At 45.3% G+C, this 8426-nt stretch overlaps 1 protein-coding gene across 2 annotated transcripts in view; it reads right to left on the bottom strand.

Moving 5' to 3' along the window:
• ST8SIA5 (ST8 alpha-N-acetyl-neuraminide alpha-2,8-sialyltransferase 5) overlaps positions 1 to 8426 on the bottom strand; it is a 50978-nt gene that overhangs the window by 41230 nt on the left and 1322 nt on the right. The window lies entirely within an intron of this gene.

Raw genomic sequence — 8426 nt, 5'->3', positions numbered from 1 at the left:
TTTTTTTTTTTTTAAAGATTTTATTTATTTATTTGAGAGAGAGAGAATGAGAGACAGAGAGCATGAGAGGGAGGAGGGTCAGAGGGAGAAGCAGACTCCCTGCCGAGCAGGGAGCCCGATGTGGTACTCGATCCCGGGACTCCAGGACCATGACCTGAGCCGAAGGCAGTCGCTTAACCAACTGAGCCACCCAGGCGCCCCATAGCTAATAATTCTTCAGTAACATCCCCTTCTCCCCTCCCAGTACAAAGCTGATTGCACATTTAATTGCTGTTTGATAATTATTAGGAAAAGTTTAGGGGTTCCTTTTTTTTAAAAAGATTATTTATTTATTTATTTTAAGAGACCGCTGGGCGGGGGGTGGGGGTGGGGAGCAGAGGGAGAGGGACAAGCAGACTTGTGGAGCCTGAAGTGGGGCTGGATCTCACCACCCTGAGATCATGACCTGAGCCGAAATCAAGAGTCAGATGCTTAACTGCCTGAGCCACCCAAGCACCCCTAGAGGTTCCCTTTGTATGCATCCATTCATTCAGCAATTAATGTCAGGCACTGTGCTAGGTTCTGGGAATTCAGAGATGGATAAAACATCTCTTTTAAGGGTCTTGCAAGCTATGTGACCTTATACAAGTTACTCACCTCTCTGAGTGAGTATTAAATGAGGATGACTGTATCTGTTTAATAGGACTCTTGTAAGGATTAAATGAAATAATCCTCATTTAGGACTATCTCCTTAGGTCAGAGCCTGGCTCATGAACCCTTAAGGAATGTTAATAATTAATATCATTACCTGATGAATCCTTCACCTGTGTGTGGTAGGGACGGGACAGGGGTCCCTACACATAGGGTTAAGGGCTAAACTTGAGAAGTTCTGGATCAGAAGGTATTAGAGGAGAAGTAAGTGGGCCTGGATAAGTCACAGAAGAGATGCTAAGACCTCTAAGAGGTACAATTTCCCTGAAAAGTACAGATGTCAAAAAGAAAAGAACGGGACCGAGAGAGGGGTGGGCAGAAGTGTGAGAGGACAGCACTGCATCCCTGGGGGACATCTGGGGCAGGGACAGGCAGCTGACAGATGACCAAGTGCAGCCTGGGCAGGTCAGGGTCAGGACTGGAGGGAGGCAAGCAAGGCTCCCAGGGCCCAAAACTGAAGGCAGCCCCTACCCCCCCAGGCTCACACAGGTGCAGGGTAGACCCCTGAGAGGGAGGCCTCCTCAAGTCCTGTCCCCTGGGTGCCAGGCTTCCCTCACCCTAATCCCAGCCCTGCATCAGATGCTCAAGACAAGCTTGCTCTGATCAGCCAGACAAGGTCATCCTGCCGGCCCAGCACACACTCTGGTGCCGGTCAGCTCAGCATCCCTTCTCCTCTCTGGGGGACCATCCATTTCCACCAGGTCCCCATGAGGCACCCGCCCCCTCCAGAACCAGGCCCTGGACAGACCCTCCCGCCCCTGTGGTCCTATCTCCTGGGCTGTGCCTATTTCTCAGGGCAGTCGAAGAGAAGGAGGGTTGGTTGCATGAGGAGAGCCTTCCAGTGTAACTTCAGATACAGCACGGAGTCAGGCTGTGCTTTTCCTTGACCCAGTTTCATATCCTCAGGTCTCAGGCCCGCACCAGCCACACGCAGGCAGCCCAGATCTGCACCCTCCGAGCGCAGGAGAGAGCAAGGCTGGAGGGAACAGCATAGAGGAGAGTCTGCTCTGCAAAAGGCAGGACAAGACAGACCCAACCTCTGCTCCTGTGTGGTTGAAGAAACCATCTTAACCAGGAAGGAAATGGAATTAGCAACTTACAGTCTTCCCCCAAGGAAAACATTAGGTGTGGATTGCTGTACAGGCGAGTTCTACCAAACTTTCAAAGAATAGATGATCTCAGACCTGCATAAATCATCCCACAGAATGAAGAGGGAATATTCCCAACTCTTTTTACAAGGCTGGTTTTAAGACCAGACAGAGACAGCATTCTATAAGAAAATGACATGCCAAGATCATTCACTAACATGAGATATAATATCTTAAATAAAAATACCAGCCAACAAAATCTCCCATCATAGAAAATAAATAATACACCATAAACAAGCTGGGTTTATCCCCCAAATTATAAGTTTAACACCTATTAATGTAATTTATCACATCAAAAGATTAAAGGCAAAAAACTACATATCATCCAATAGAGGTAGAAAAAGCATCTGATAAAATGAATATCCAAACGCGGTAAGACAAGTAAACAAAACTTGTTAGCATACTCCACAAGGGAGTCTTAATCTCTTAGAGGTTATCTACAAAAAAAACAAAAACAAAAATTTAAGCAGACACTTGTACTATAATTCTCCTTAAAGTCAGGTTTAATCATACAACACACAAAAAATAACTCAAAATGGAGCAAAGACCTCAACATAAGAGCTACAATTCTAAAACTCTTAGAAGAAAACACAGGGGTAAATCTTTGTGACACTGAGCAGTGTACATAGGCAATGATTTAATAGATACAGCACCTAAAGCCCAAGCAACCAACAACAATATATATATATATATGAATAAGAATTCATCAAAATTAAAAATTTTCAAAGGATATCATCAAGAAAGTAAAAAGACAACTCCTAGAATAAGAGAAATGTTTTGCAAATCAATATATTTAGAAGCCATAAAGACCTCTCACAACTCAATCACAGAAAGACAAATCATCCAATTTAAAAATGGGCAAAGGATGTGAATAGGCATTTCTCCAAAGGAAACATACAAATGGCCAATAAGCACATGAAAGTATGTTCTACATCATTAGTTATCAGAGAAATACAAAATCAAACCCACAATGGAATACCACTTCAAAACCGCCAAGATGGCTATGACCAAAAGGACAGATAATAATGAGTGTTTTAAAAAATATGGAAAAATTGGAACCCTTACGCACAGCTTGGAGGGAGTATAAAATGGCATAACCACTTTGGAAAGTGTGGCAATTCCTCAAATGGTAAAACACAGAGTTACCATATGACCCAGCAATCCCACTGGCAGGTATACACCTAAGAAAAATGAAAATGCATGTCCACACAGAAACCTGGACACAAATCCTCATCACAGCATTATTTGTAATAGTGAAAACAAGTTTCCACCCAGTTTCCACCACTGAAGAACAGACAGACAAAATGTGGTATATTTATAAATGGAATATTATTCACCAACAAAAAGAAATGAAGTATTGGGGCACCTGGGTGGCTCAGTCGGTTAAGCAGCCGACTCTTGATTTCAGCCCAGGTCACAACCTCAAGGTCTTGAGATCGAGCCCCACGTCAGGCTCCACACTTAGCACGGAATCTGCTGGAGATTCTCTGCCCATCCCCTCACTCGTGTTCAGGTGCTCTCTCTTTCTCTCAAATAAATAAATAAATCTTAAAAAAAAAAAAAGAAAGGAAGGAAGTACTGACACATGCCATAACATGGATGAACCTTGAAAACATCACACTTAATGAAAGATGAAAGTCATATTGGACCACATGTCATATGATTCCATTTGTATGAAATGTCCAGAACCAGACAAACCTATGGAGACAGAAGATACACTAGTGTATGTGTACATCCCTACAGCTAGGAGAAATGGGAGTACTGGGGGATGATGGTTAAGGAGTACAGTTTCTCTTCAGGATAATGAAAATGTTCTAAAATTGATTGTGGTGATGGATGCACAATGGTGTGAATATACCAAAAGTCACTTAACTGTACACTTTAAATGGGCAAATTATATTTGGATAAAGCTATTTTAAAAGAAAGTTAAAAAAGAAAAAAAATCAGGATTAAGGCCAGGATATTCACTATGACATTTTTATTGAACCTTATATCAAAGGTCCTAGCCAGCTCAATGAGACAAGAAAAATAATTAAAGTACAGGGTTGTGATAAAAGGAAAAAAAAAAAGTCTATGTAGAAATCCCAGAAGACCCTACAGACAAATTATTGTCATTACGTATACATTATCCAGGTTGCTGGTTATAAAATCAATATACAAGAAAATCAGATTTATTTCTATATACTAGCTACAAACGCTATACAAATACTGTACATACTACATATATATACATATACATATACTTTAGTATATACATTTGTATATATACAAATGTTTAGAAAATATAATTTTTAAAAATAAATTTTTACAATAGCAGTAAAAACTATGTGGCTAGAAATAAGCCTAGCAATGTTCAAATTCTTTACGAAGAATTATAAAATGTCATTGAAAGACATAAAAGGAGGACATGCGAGACCCATGCCTATCTGGTCTTTCTCTGAGATTAAGTTTAAAATGCAGGTTGAGACCAGATTGTAAAAACAAAATCTACAGTGACCTTTCTTTCTAACTAACAGAGAAACAACAACAACAAAAACCTACTGCCCTTTCCCTGCCCCTCTGTTAAAGTGTAAGTACTTTTAGTCCTCTGCACTCTAGGGATGCAAGTTCATGTGACGATTTTAGCACTAACAAAGGAGCTTGGGGGCAGTGGAGGTCTTAAAGGAGGAGGGTACAAATTCCATGCTCCTGATTCTAGAAAATCCTTCTTTTGACCCATCCCTCCCGCCCCCCAGAACTGTCCTTGCCCATATAGCCAAATCCAGGTAGGCCTTATCCTACCTGATCCCTCTGCAGTGGGTGTCACAGGTGACCGCTCTCTGCTTGGCACCATTATGCCTTGGTTTCCTTAACACCCATTCCCCTCTGCCTCTCTGCAGCCTCAGTTTCCAGAGCTAGCTCTCCTCTCTGGACCCTTAGATGCAGGCAGTCCTTAAGGCTCTCCTTTGTGCCCCGGCCTTCATCATCCTCACTCTGCTCTCTCCTGGGTGATCTCATCCAACCTCATCACGGGGACCAGTGTTTTTTCTAACTAAGGGTTTCAAACCAACAAGTTATAAAATCAACTTGGTGGGTTACCCCAAGAATTTTGTCAACTCTTGTATTGTGGTAAAATATACATAACAGAAATTTACCGTTTTAACTATTTTTAAGTCTCCAGTTCAGTGGCATTAAGTGTAGTCAATCCATTATGCAGTCATCACCACCAGCCGTCTCCAAGACCTTTTCATCTTCCCGAACTGAATCTCTGTCCCCATTAAACACGAACCTCCCACCCCACCTCCAGCCCCTGGCAACCACCATTCTACTTTCTGTCCCTATGAATTGACTACTCCAGGTGCCTCATATAAGTAGAACCATAGAATATCTGTCATTTTGTGTCTGGTTTATTTTAGCATAATATCTTCAAGATTCATCCATGTTGAGAAAAAAAAAAAAAGATTCATCCATGTTATATATCAGATTTCCCTTCCTTTTTAAGGCCGAATTTATTTTGTAAATGAAATGGAATAGAAAATATTAAAGCACATTTCTTATAATAAGGCCAAACATAGTTTCACAAAATGGCTGTTTCAGATGTGTATGTGAGTGTGTTCTAGATCCCTGGGTATAACACAGTTCTTACCGTGGCTAACAATTATAAAAGTTGGGAAAACACTGATTTTGATGGTGACTAAATAATCTGCATTGCTAGCCTGGCTCTTCTCCACCCACAGTTCTGGAGCTCATTTCCAAGGAGCTGCTGGATAGCTCCATGTGGATCTCCTTGCAGTGAGTGTCCTAACAGATCCAGACTCAAATTTGTTACCCTCTTCCCTCCAGACATGCTTCTTCTCACACTACTCGAATCTCCATAACCAGGCCCTGCCTGCCTCACCTTGCCCCCAGCTACACAGCTGTGATATTTGAGTCATGCAGAACTACTTAGCTCTCCCCTGCACTTTGCTATCCTTATTCAAGCTGGCTTTCATCCCCCTTCCTTCCTCCTCCCCCATGCCTACGGATCATTTTCCTCTCTTCAAGACCCCCTTCAAATGCCTCCATGCACCTTGAAGCCATCCTAATCCACTACGGCTCCCTCCTCACTTCTGGAAGCCCTTGCTCACACCTGCAGTTTGGCTTATGTACGTATTACGTGCCTTTCTGTCTTCCTAATAGACTGCAAGCTCCCTGGAGACCCTGGACGGGGTCCACCTGCCACACCACTGTCCTCAGCACTTAGCGTGGTGTTCAGCATATAGCAAATCTTCATCAAGTATGTGTTCAACAAAGCACAGATAGGAGGAAGCCAAGAAAATCAACGGCAAACTTCACAGCGTTCTCATGCTCTCTCTTCCCAGTCCACAGAGTGTGCACTTTCTCCACGGAGACACCATGCCCCCTGAGCCATCTGCACTGCCCACCTTCTCCCCTCCTGAGCACCGGAAGTGTTTGCAAGATGGGCCCCCAGAGTCCCGATCGCTCCAACGGACACCCCCCAGAAGTGGCCACAGCACAGCACAGGCAGAGACCAGGGGTCCAAGGAAAGAACACATACCAACTCACATCCCCCACTCCCTTCTGGTGAAGTCTGTCCCGAATTCTCACTGAAACAGCTTGTCACCTTTGTGCCTCTGAGCTCTTTGTAAGGTGGCAAACAATGGAGGCTTTGCTGAATACATCATCAGACCAGCTCAGCAAGGGAACGAAGAATGACAGCCTTCAGGAACCCCCAAGGTCCAAAGTGGATCTGCCCTCCGCACCAGATTCTCCTCACTTTGTACCAGGCTGTAACAAGAGCCTCCCAGCCTCTCCCCATTGCTAACCTCTCCTTACAAAGCCCGAATAACCTTCCTTCCTGGTGGCTTTTATCATATCATTACCCTGCTCAAAGACCACATGCGGCTCCCTATGACTGAACGAACCCAGTTCTACCTGTCCTTCCCCATCCACAAAGCACCTCACTGAAGCTACTCACCCAACATTACATCTGTCCCCATTCTCCACTTTCTCCCTTATACCAGCTGGATCCATTTCTTCACTGTGTCTTCCAGTTACCCTGGGCGCACGTGGGCACACGCAGACATATACACATACACACATACCACTTTTAATCATTTCTTCATTATCCAATATTTATTGAGAGCTTACTACGTGCCAGGCATCATATTTGGTGCTCAGTGTGCAGGTGGCACCAAAACAGAGTGAAACCCTGCCTCATGGAGCTTTCGGTCCAGAGCAGGGTTTCTCCACTTCAGCCCTATTGATATTTAGGGCTGGATAACACTTTCCTGTGGGAAGCAGATGATGCACTGTGGGATCTTCAGCAGCATCCCTGGCCTCTATCCATAAGACACCAGTAGCACTCTCCTCTCCCAGTGTGACAACCAAAAATGTTTCCAGATATCGCCTGGGGGTAACATTGTTCTCCCTTGAGAACTGTGGGTCTAGAGCAGCAGGGGGAGCTTGTAAGGAACCATGTGGGGACCTGGTAACAAGCACGTACTGGATCTATCCCCAGAGAGTCCAATTCTGAGCCCAAGCATCTGCATATCAGTGATTCTCATGAGGCTGTCCCAAGATCTCTGCTTGGGGAACACTCAAGTGTGAGGTGTTTCTAGACAGGACACAGACCAATAATCACATCAAGTCAGTTCATTATGATTGTATGTATACGAAACAAGACAGGTGAACGCATGCGTGGGTAGTCCGGGCATGGGAGAGGGGAAAGGAGGTGGTGCCCCATCTCTGCACCTTTGCTCGCACGCTCTTCAGTTCTGGATGTGCACGTTCCCCGCACACACATGCATCTAAATCTCACCCTTCCTTCGAGGGCCCACTCAGGTTCTACCTCCTCCAGGCAGTCTTCCCTAACTACTCCAGCCCATTGGTACCTCCTTCCTCAGACAAGTTAACACTTATTACTTAACTATCTCCTCTGCGGTTATTCCGTTTCCCCAAAGAGATCTCAAGCCTCCTGAACACCAGGACCACACCATCTGCCTCTTCACAGACCCCCACAGCATCCTTCCAGGATCAAGCATAGGCCAGTTCTGCTTGCTTGACTGGATTACCCCACGTTCCTGGAGTGAGGCCTGAGAGGTGGCATCTGAGATTCAGGGAGTCAGGATCTATGTGTGAGGGAGGATGGGAGGCAACTGGCAAGCCCGCTGAATTCTGGGCAGCTCGCACATCCACGCAAGACCAGGGAGGGCTTGCCAGAGCAAGCAGTTAGTAGACGAGCTGGCGTTGAGCACGGGTACTGATGTTTTCCCACTGTTGACAAGGCAGCAGGGACCCCAGCAGCCCCAGCAGTGCTGAGCAGGTGCCAACAGGGTGCAGGAACCCAGAGTCACCTGCTGAGGAGGTAACAAGTGCAGCAGGTGGAGGCCAGCAGGGGCCCGGCAGTCCTTGCATGGGGTTATCTTGGAGGGACGGCAGTAGCCAGAAGGGGAGGCAGACCCAAGCCAGCCAGGAGACTGAAAATGTCCTTTAAAGCCACCAGCACCATGCAAAGCTCATCAGCTGCCCTCCCCCAGGGAAGAATGCTGTCTGGGGAGGTCAGGGGCTGTGGCTGGCTAAAAAACAAATGTCCCAGGCAAGAGGCCC

Source organism: Leptonychotes weddellii, chromosome 13 (genome assembly GCF_054177405.1).
Source record: "Leptonychotes weddellii isolate Sample4059 chromosome 13, ASM5417740v2, whole genome shotgun sequence".
In the NCBI taxonomy this organism is placed as follows: domain Eukaryota; kingdom Metazoa; phylum Chordata; class Mammalia; order Carnivora; family Phocidae; genus Leptonychotes; species Leptonychotes weddellii.
The sequence above is the reverse complement of the archived record's forward strand: the minus strand, read 5'-3'. Positions and strand labels throughout refer to the sequence as shown.